Source organism: Chiroxiphia lanceolata, chromosome 21 (assembly GCF_009829145.1).
Source record: "Chiroxiphia lanceolata isolate bChiLan1 chromosome 21, bChiLan1.pri, whole genome shotgun sequence".
Lineage (NCBI taxonomy): Eukaryota > Metazoa > Chordata > Aves > Passeriformes > Pipridae > Chiroxiphia > Chiroxiphia lanceolata.
This window is the reverse complement of record NC_045657.1, coordinates 2470645-2479778: the sequence shown is the minus strand read 5'-3', so window position 1 is coordinate 2479778 and position 9134 is coordinate 2470645. Positions and strand designations below refer to the sequence as shown.

General features: G+C 49.7%; 1 protein-coding gene across 1 annotated transcript in view; it reads left to right on the top strand.

Annotated features, from left to right (window-relative positions):
- Positions 1 to 5092: 5092 nt before the first annotated feature.
- NACC2 (NACC family member 2) overlaps positions 5093 to 9134 on the top strand; it is a 52979-nt gene continuing 48937 nt past the window's right edge. The window contains exon 1 of the mRNA XM_032708277.1: positions 5093 to 5181. The gene's annotated coding sequence lies outside the window, so the exon portion shown is untranslated. The remainder of the gene's footprint in view (positions 5182 to 9134) is intronic.

The following is a 9134-nucleotide window of genomic DNA, read 5'->3' as shown; positions in this document are numbered from 1 at the left end:
GAACATCCGAATCCATCCACGGGCTCCCTCTGAACAGTGTTTTATCCCATGAGTGACTTCATCATGTTCCTGGGGATGCTGATGTGGGAAAGCCCTGCCCAGAGCAGTGAGGTGGCAGAGCCTGTGCTTCCCTTTTCCTGGTTGACATCATGGGAGCCAGAGCAGAAAGTTGGGATAACTGGAGCCATCAGACCCTGTTCGAAGCTGGAGAGAAGGGGAAAAAGTGACTGAGCTGAACAGCCAGCAAAGACAACAAACAAAAGGCTTTCTCGGGTAGGAAATCATCTCCCTGGTTCTGCAGCTTTGGCTGAGCAAAGATTTCAGGGGCTTGTCCCAAAATGTGGTGTTTTACCCCATCCCTCCTCCCGTGTGGTGGGTGCTGGAGGCTGCACCGGATACTCAGCTCATCGTCCCTGATGTTACCAGGGGGCTGGATGGCAGTGACATCCTGGGATCATGGTGGGCTCAGGGAGCTCAGACCCATCAAAATGCCAGTTCTGAGCCCTGGGCCTCCCGAGGGAGCCGTGGGGGCTGACTTGGAAACATTGCTGGGCTGGAATGAGACCCCCCCTGACCCAGGAGAGATTTCCTGCAGCGAGGTTGAGGCTTTCCCTGTGAAATACACGCCAGGGAGGCTCCATGGTGGGAGCAGAGGGTAATCCTGGAGTGGGAAGTGGAAGGAAGACACCACAACGTGGGCAAGGAGCAGAGGCAGAGCAGATGAAGTCCTGGGATGGCCACAGGTTGTCACCAAACCTCTATCTCCACTTCCCAAAGGGAAAGGCAGATGTTACACTTCCCTTCAGCCCCGGGCTGAGCTTTGTGGCTGAGAGGTGTGTTCCCAGAGGAAAAGGCAAATCCCACTGGAACAAATAAATAAAGCATGTAAACAAGGGTTCCTGATACCTTTTGTTTTGTTATTTGCTGCTATTCATAAGTTATGTTAATCCCAATGAACTTTATTCAGCTGTAATGGAGCTGCCTGTCCTCTCCTCCCTCCCTGAATGCCAATTGTGCTCAAGTGGTGGCTAAATGAGCCATCAAAGGGAAGGGCTCTGGTAGCAGGTGATTTTCTCTACCTCCCAGATGGCCTTGTAGCACAAATATTGGTCACATGTGTCGGGCTGGAGAGATAAAACAAAGCAAACCACAAAAATTCCTCCTAATACAACCGTTGATCTGCTTTGCAGAGTCCTCTGAAGGATTGCTGCAGGAAAAGGAGTTTCTCAGCAGACTCCCTGATTTTTTGCATGTCTTCCAGAGTCCTCTTCCACCTGGAGCTGCCCTGGTGAGTGTTTGGGGTGATTCCCACCACAGCAAAGTGCTGGGAGCCAGCCCATGGCATTCCTCAGCCGTGTCCATGGGCATCCCCACGGCAGCATCTCTGGAGGCAGGAAGGTTGGAAAGACCTTGAAGGGCTTTTTTCATCACCAAGTTTGCAGGAAAGTCACATCCCTGCACAAAATAAATCAGAGATTGGTGCAGCGATGCCCTGCCATGGACTGGGCCCCAGCCAGGCACAGGCATCCAGAAATACACCTGGAAGGCAAGGTACAAAGTGTATTTCAACCACCTTCAGTGTCCTCAGAGCCCAGAATTTGGAGAAGGAACAAAATCTCTAAAGCTTTGCAACAAAGAGCTAAAGTTTAGCTGAAGAGCTGCAGCCAGAAAGGGTTAAAGGGATGTGGGATGCTGCAGGATTGTTTCTTCTGCTTCACTAAACCACTGTTCAGATGGAAAAAAAAAAAGAAGTTAGCTTTCTTCCTGCAAGAATGTAAATGTTGGGTATTTTATCAAGTGATTTCTTCAGCCCTCAAGCCATTCTTCAATTTGAAATGCTAGATTGAAAAAAAAAAATGCAGAGAAGAGAGAGAGAGAGAAAGAAAGAAAATATTTCTCCAGCCCAGGAACACTTTGCAGACATTATGGAAAATGTTGCCTGTTTTGTTTCCTCTAGTCACTGAACCAATCTTTCGCATTAAAATCAGCATAGTAGTAAATAAACATGTTTTCTCTCGCCCCGGAGCCATTCTGAGCCATCAAATGGTACTTAAGAAATGTTTCTTTCTCCATCACAGAGCGTTTTTAAAATGTCCATGGCTGAAGGGAGGGAAGATGCTCCCCGGGCTGGAGCATTAACAGGCTCTCTGCTCTTCTCTCCGAGCTGGGGAGGCCCCAGGCCAGTCCCAGAGCTCAGATTTTCTTTCCTGTTTGGAGGAAGAACAGGAGTTTTCCGTGCAGCTCCCCATGGATGTGGATCACAGGATTTCCTGTGACCCTTGGAGAGGTGCTGGAGGCTTCCAAAACCCACGTCCCTGTGCTGAGCTGAAGCATCTTGGGGCGACACAAATGACCTGAGTCGTGTCCCCACGTCCTCTCTGACATGGGGATGACCTGGTGTGGGCTGTGGTGCTCAAGGAGGGACAGGGGGATGGTACTGGTCATCCCACAGAGGTCTTTGCCCCAAGGAGCAGACCCAGGAGGTGGATGGGGTGTTTTGGGCACACCCTGGGGCATCTGCTGTGCCAGGGAGAGCTCTTGCAGGAGGTATTTCATATATTCCACATGTTTGAGCTGGAATGAAACTCAGCAGCTCTGCTCTGCTGGCAGGTGGCCAACAGGGCCACCATCACCCAATTCCCTTCTCCATGGAATGGGGAGTGGGTGTTCATGCAGGTGTAGAATCATGGAATCACAGACTGGTTTGGGGTGGAAGGGACCTTAAAGACCATCCAGTGCCACCCCCTGCCAGGGGCAGGGACACCTTCCACTAGACCAGGCTGCTCCAAATCCCGTCCAACCTGGCCTTGGACACTTCCAGGGATAGGGGAGCCACAGCTTCTCTGGGCAACCTGTGCCAGGGCCTCCCCACCCTCACAGGGAACCATTTTTTCCTTTTATCTATTCTAAATCTACCCTCTTTCAGCTTAAATCCATTCCCCCTCTTCCTATCACAGTTCCTGATGAACTGATGTTGAGATGCTTCAATGAAAACCAAAGGAGGGCGGCTGGGAACGTCACATTTGAAGGGAATACAACTGCTCTGTCTCACAATGCAGTTTTGGGACATGTTTCTCATGCATCATTTCTAAAAAAAAAAAAACAAAACACCAAACCCACAAACAAAAAAACCCGATTTTATCTCGAGCAGAAAAGAAAATGTGTTTGTCCTGACCTGACACTGTTTTTTTAAAGTGTCAAGTGCTAATGAAATTCCTCAGCCTTGAGCAGTTCTAGGCATCCGATGTTGATTTTTAAAATATGGGGAATATTTCACTGCGGATTTTAAGGCAGCCTCGAAATGATAAATGTTCGGGAGAGCGAGAGGAAAGAAACTTCCAGATTCCTAGAAGTTCTGACAGGATCTCGCATGCAAAGCAGGCAGCAAACAGAGGGGTCGTAAAGAGGGGCTTTGTTACTCCTTTGAAATGTGTTTAGCAGAGTCGGGCCAGCACTGCACACTTTCATCATGCAAATGTGCTGATTTTCATATTTTGGGCTTAGAGAAGCAACAAAGCAAAATGTCTTTTTATTTTTTTTAGGCTCGAGGACGAGATGTGGAATGGAAATGTGCCTGCAAGGCTGGAGCAGCCCAACCTCAGATAACTCTGCTTTTTGTCTGTGATGCTTCAAAAGGCTTTTTCCGCTGGAGAAGGGTATGGAAGAAGGGGCAGCCCGGGATATCGGGAGCTGTGGGTCCACAGGTCCCAGTTTTCCAGGGATGTCTCCCAGTGACATAAAATCTGGGCTGTGAGACCATCAAAGACCAAAACTCCAGTGGGTTTTCCCAGGGATGGGAGCTCTGGGCCCCCCGGGCCTCCCTTGGTGCTTCCCTTGAGTGGTGGGGATGGAGGAAGGTTCTGGAGCTGGGAGTGCTCCCTCAGGATGCAGAATCAGTGGATGCAGCCGGTGGGACTGGGGGATGCAAAGTTCAGTAAATGCACCAAGACTGATAAAATTAAAGAAAAAAAATGATATGATGAATAAAGTAACAAAATAAAGAATAAGAGTGAATAAAACCAAAAGGAATAAGATTAAATGAAAAGAATATAAAATGAAGGGAAAAAATAGGAAATGAAGGGAAAAAATAAAGGAAAAATAAATTAGAAACAAGAAATGAAAGTGAAATAAAAACGAAATGACAAAATGGAATGAAAAATGAAAAAAAACAGAAAGAAAAAAGAAAATAAAATGTGAAATAATAAAATGAAATAAAATATAAAGCAACAATAAAATAGAGTAAAAGAATAAAGTGAATAAATAAATAGATGGTAAAATATAAAGCGATAACAAAATAAAAAATAAAGTAAAATAGGTTAAAAATAAGTGAAATAAAATATAGCAAAAATAAAATAAAAATAGAATAAAATAGAATAAAATGAATACTTAATAAAAGAAAAATAGAATAAAATAGAATAAAATGAATACTTAATAAAAGAAAAATAGAATAAAATAGAATAAAATAAATAAATAATAAAATAAAATAAAAATAAAATAAAAATAAAATAAAAATGAAATTAAATAAAATAAATATAAATAAAATTAAATAAATAAAAAATAAATTAAATAAATGAAATGTGATAAAATAAATTTAAAAAATTAAATAAATAAAGAATAAATGAAATTAAATAAAATAAATAAAAATAAAATAAAATAAATAAAAATAAAATAAATAAAAAATAAAATAAAAAATAAAATAAATAAAAAATGAAATAAAAAAATAAAATAAAATAATAAAATAAATAAAAAATAAAATAAAATAAAAACAAATAAACCAAAATAGAATACAATGAGTAGAATAAATTAAAACCCGAGGGAACGATCCCGGCTCCCGCCGTTCCCGCCCCGTTCCCGGGCCGTGCCCGCCCCTCCCGCGGCCCCGGGTGGGGGTGAGCGGGGCCGGGGGCGTTCGGGGGTCCCGCCCCCCGCGGCTCCTCCCGCCGGTGCCCCCGGAGGGGCCGGTGCCGCCCCCCGAGCCCCGTCCCCCGCCCGCCCCGGGGCGGCCCTGGCGCGGAGCCGCTGCCGGTGCCGGTCCCGCCGGGCCGGTCTGTGCGGCGGCTGCCGGCGCTGCTGGGCGAGGTCAGGGAAAGTCCATGTGAGGAGCGGCTGGAATCACTTCCTGCCGCCGCCCGGCCCCGCCGCGCCAGGCCCAGGGCAGCCTCGGGGGCCGGCGCCCCGCAGGTGAGCGCCGCGACGGGACCCCGCGCTCGGGGGGGGACCCCCGGCCGGGCACCCCCGGCCCCGCACCGAGCCCTCGGCGCCGCCGCAGCGCCCGGACCGCCCGGGGGGGCTCGGGGGCTTGGGGGGCTCGAGGGGGGGGGACGCGCGCATCGCGCCCTCCGCCCGCATCCTCCGGGGGTCCCCGGGGGGCTCGGTCACACCGCGGGGTGCGTGGGGTGCGCGGGTTGGGAGGGGAAGGGGTGACACCCCCCCACCCCCACCCCCGGCGTGGGGAGCGGGGTTTGGGGGGGTCGCGGAGTTCCTGCCGGTCCTGCAGCAACGTGGGAACTGGGGGGTTGTTGGACACACGCGCACCCCAACCTTGGAGGGGCTGCGGGGCTGAAGGTCGGGATCAGGGATAAATGCGGACTTTTCGCTCCCGCGGGGAGGAAAACGCTGGGAAAGGGGGGATATTAAAAAGGAAAAGGCGGAGGAACGCTGGAATTGGGGGTTGGGGGAGGATCCCCGAGTCGTGGTGGAGGGAAGTGCCCTCTTGGAGGGGGCTCATAGGGGTCTCGCCATGGACTGTGCCCCCCATCCCAGCGCGGGGACCCCTCTGTCCCGAGGGGCTTCGTGGTGGAAAAACTGGGATAAAAGAGCTGGGTTTGGATCTGGGGAGCGCCGGCGCTCCCCTGCCCACTGCAGCTGCTGTAGTTACAGCGCTCAAGGACTTCTCCAAACATCTTCCCTGCCGTAGGAAAACCCAACGCCAGCGGTACATCGCGTGCTGCTCCCGCCGGCCCGCGCGATGGCAAAGTGCAGGATCACTTCCAACCAAGCCTCCATTACCCGCCGGGTCATTAATTTGAATATTCCCTTTTCTCTCCCCCCTCCACCCCCCTCCTTCCTTTCCGGAGGCATTTGCGAGGTTGCGGGCAGCTTGATGTGCTCTGTGCCTGCCAAGTGTTTGCCTCTCGCCCTGGGTAATTGAGGGGCTGGCGTGCCGGCTCACCTTCTCCAGCTGAAATATTAAACAGCAGGAGAAGCTAGAATCGGTAAACAAACCGGGAAAATTGCTGCTTCTCCATGGGGAGAGCTGGGGAGACTCTGGGAGTGGGGTCCCTGGGAGACCCAGTCCTGCTCCAAACTGCAGCCTCCCGGCACGGCTAAGCCCGAATTTCCTGCCTGATTCACAGCCTGCTCTGAAATTATATAAGTTTTTCACCAAAAAGAATAAAGCTGAGCTGTTCCTTATGAGCTGAGTTGCTGAGGATATTAAGTCTGTGACTCCAAGGTGTGGATAATGGAGGTGATAGTAGCTGGATTTGAAGTAAGGGGCAAATATGAAATGATTAGGGTTCTTCTTCTCCTCCGGAGAATAAATGTCCTTCTGTGGTTGTAACTGCTATGTTTTGGGTTTTTTCCTCCTGCAGAGGCCTTTTAATTAAGGCTTCATGGGGGAAAAGGTGTCGCATTGGGACACTGGAGGGTGGGGATGGATTTCTGGAACTTAAAATTTGTCAAAAAACCCTCCCAAGGCAGCTGGAAATACAGAGAGTGGGGTAAATGCAGGCATAAGGGCAGGAGCGGGGGGGGGTCTCTGCAGCATTGGAGGGGTCCCACTGGGACCCTTGCTGTGTTGGCTGGGCTGTGGCTTTGCAGAATTCCCCAAATTGTTGTTCAGGGCTGCCCAAACTTTCCCCAGAGCCCCCCTTGTTTTAGCAGATGGATGCCATTAGCTAAGGTACATGCGTTGATGCCGGATCACTTTGGAAGTGATATTTTTGGAGCCCTCTGGCAATATAAAAGCCTTTTCCTTTCCCCAGCCATGACTCTGTGCTTTCCTGAGGGAGTCTGCTGGGATTTGGGGCAGGAGGGTGGATTTTGCTTCCTCTCAGCAGGTACCAGTGACAGGTCCAGGAGACACAGAGCATCCTCACTGCTGGTAAGTCCAGGGAAGAAAAAAATCCCCTCTCCTTGAACTTGATCCTGCCTGGAGCATCCAGGTGAGTCCCTTCTGGCCTGGGCTTTGGCTCCAATCCCAGCTGGAGTGTCGGGAGGCGCGAGGCCGTTTGTGGCGTTGCCGGTCGGCACCGGGGGAAGAAGAGCCAAGAAACCTTCTACCAGAGCCTGATCCATGCAGTGAGCTCTGGGCTGGCTTGGGAGAAACCTCCAGACTGGCCTGTGCTTTCCCAGCCAGGGACACAAACCAGCTCACCTTGGAATGGAAATATTTATTTCAGGCTGTCTTGTTCTCAAAGGCCCTTGGCCCTGCCAGGCCTTCTGGAGGGCTCATGCCGGGCTCGGCGGGATGTGCTGGCCCTGGTGACACACCAGGGCTGAGCTTGGCACTGGGGTGACATGGATTGGGGACAGACAGCACGGAACAACCTGTGAAAGGGTGCTGGGACTCAGCTCCTGCTTTGCTCTGTGTTTAAAAATACTCAAGCCTGACAAAATGGGGTTAGAAGGGAGGGTTCAGCCATGGGTTTGAATTTTTCCAGATTTTCTGAGCCAGCAGCTTTTCAGGTGGGGAAATAGGGTGGGATGTGCTGGGCCCAAGGGAACTGCTCCCAGAGAGCTCCAGGGATGCTGAGGAGCAGGGGGGCTGCACTTTAATGGCTTCCCCCCCCCCCTTTTCCTACCTTTCTTTGAGTTTACTTGAATGCGATGTAAGAAATAAAACCCAGGCATTCAGCTGGAGGAAATTAAAGGGAATTGTGAGATCCCTGCCATACCTAATGGCCAGAGCGAGCATCAGATCTTGCTGCAATTAGGCTTCAAATCGAGCTGAGCCTGTGTTTGGCATCCAAAGAGCAGCTTCCCAGCCCATTTATTCCTCATCCAGGGAAGTGGCAGCGGATCCAATAGCCCTCAGCACCCACTGGGATGGGCACACCTACAGGAGGGTGGTGTGGGGTTTTTTTTTTAATTATTAAATCAAGCCTGTAAAGCAATTGAGAAATAGGTGAAGCATGCTTAAAAGAGGGTGAGGCTGTTGGTTTTCTCTACCTGACTTTATTTGTGAAGTGACAGGAATTTTGACAGGCTTTGTGTCTTTTTTAGCAAATCAAGTGTCATGCCAGGTTTGCCTGTGGATGAGATCATTTGCAAAATATGTTTCCCAGCTTGCTTCAGGCATAATTCATTGTGTCAACTGCAATTGCTCATTTGCTAGGAACTGTGATTCATTAGCGGTTTATTTTTTGTTGGGGTTTTTTTTTTTGGGTGGGTTTTTTTTTTGTTTGTTTTTTTTTAAGTCCAACTTGTTTTCAAGCGAATGTTTGGAGGCAGCGCAGGAATTTAAAAAAAAAAAAAAATTAAATCTCGCATTCTTTGTACCCGCAAATTCTGCTGCTAAGGGGAAAACTTGCTAAAATGCTGTGATCCCAGGGAGGGAGAGGCAATCCCAGGCGAGCTCCCCGGGCAGGATTGCACTCGGGTTTGTCATGTGGCTGCTCCTAAATGGGGACGGAGGTAATAAAAATCGGGCTGCTGGGACAGAGCCTGCCATGTAGATGATGGAAGGAGCCTGTGGAGCTGCTTCCTCCTTTTCCCTGCTGGGGGGCTCAGCCTGGTGAAGGTTCCCCCACTCCCCCTCATCCCCAGGTTTGGGCAGAGGTTGCCCCGGGAGGGACGAGGGGGATGCTGGTGTTGGCAGCCCGTGCACGAGGTGTTGGGACAATGGTGTCGGGAGCAATTATTTGTTACGGTGACCGAGACCCCCCGAAAGCTCAGGGCTCAATGGGATAAAATGAAGATAAATAGCCCTTGGCACAGGTTTTGTGCTGTGTGTGTTCCCGGGGCTGCTCGCAGCCGGCGCAGTTTGGCCTCGGGCTTTGCAGAGGTCCTCACGTCGGACTTTTAAAAGAATTTTGCCTGTCAAGTACATTTTTGTGTGTTAGATTTCCTATGAAGACAAATAGTTCAGTGCATTTTTTTTTTCCCCTAGGTGGGTGGATTGGGGGGGGGGA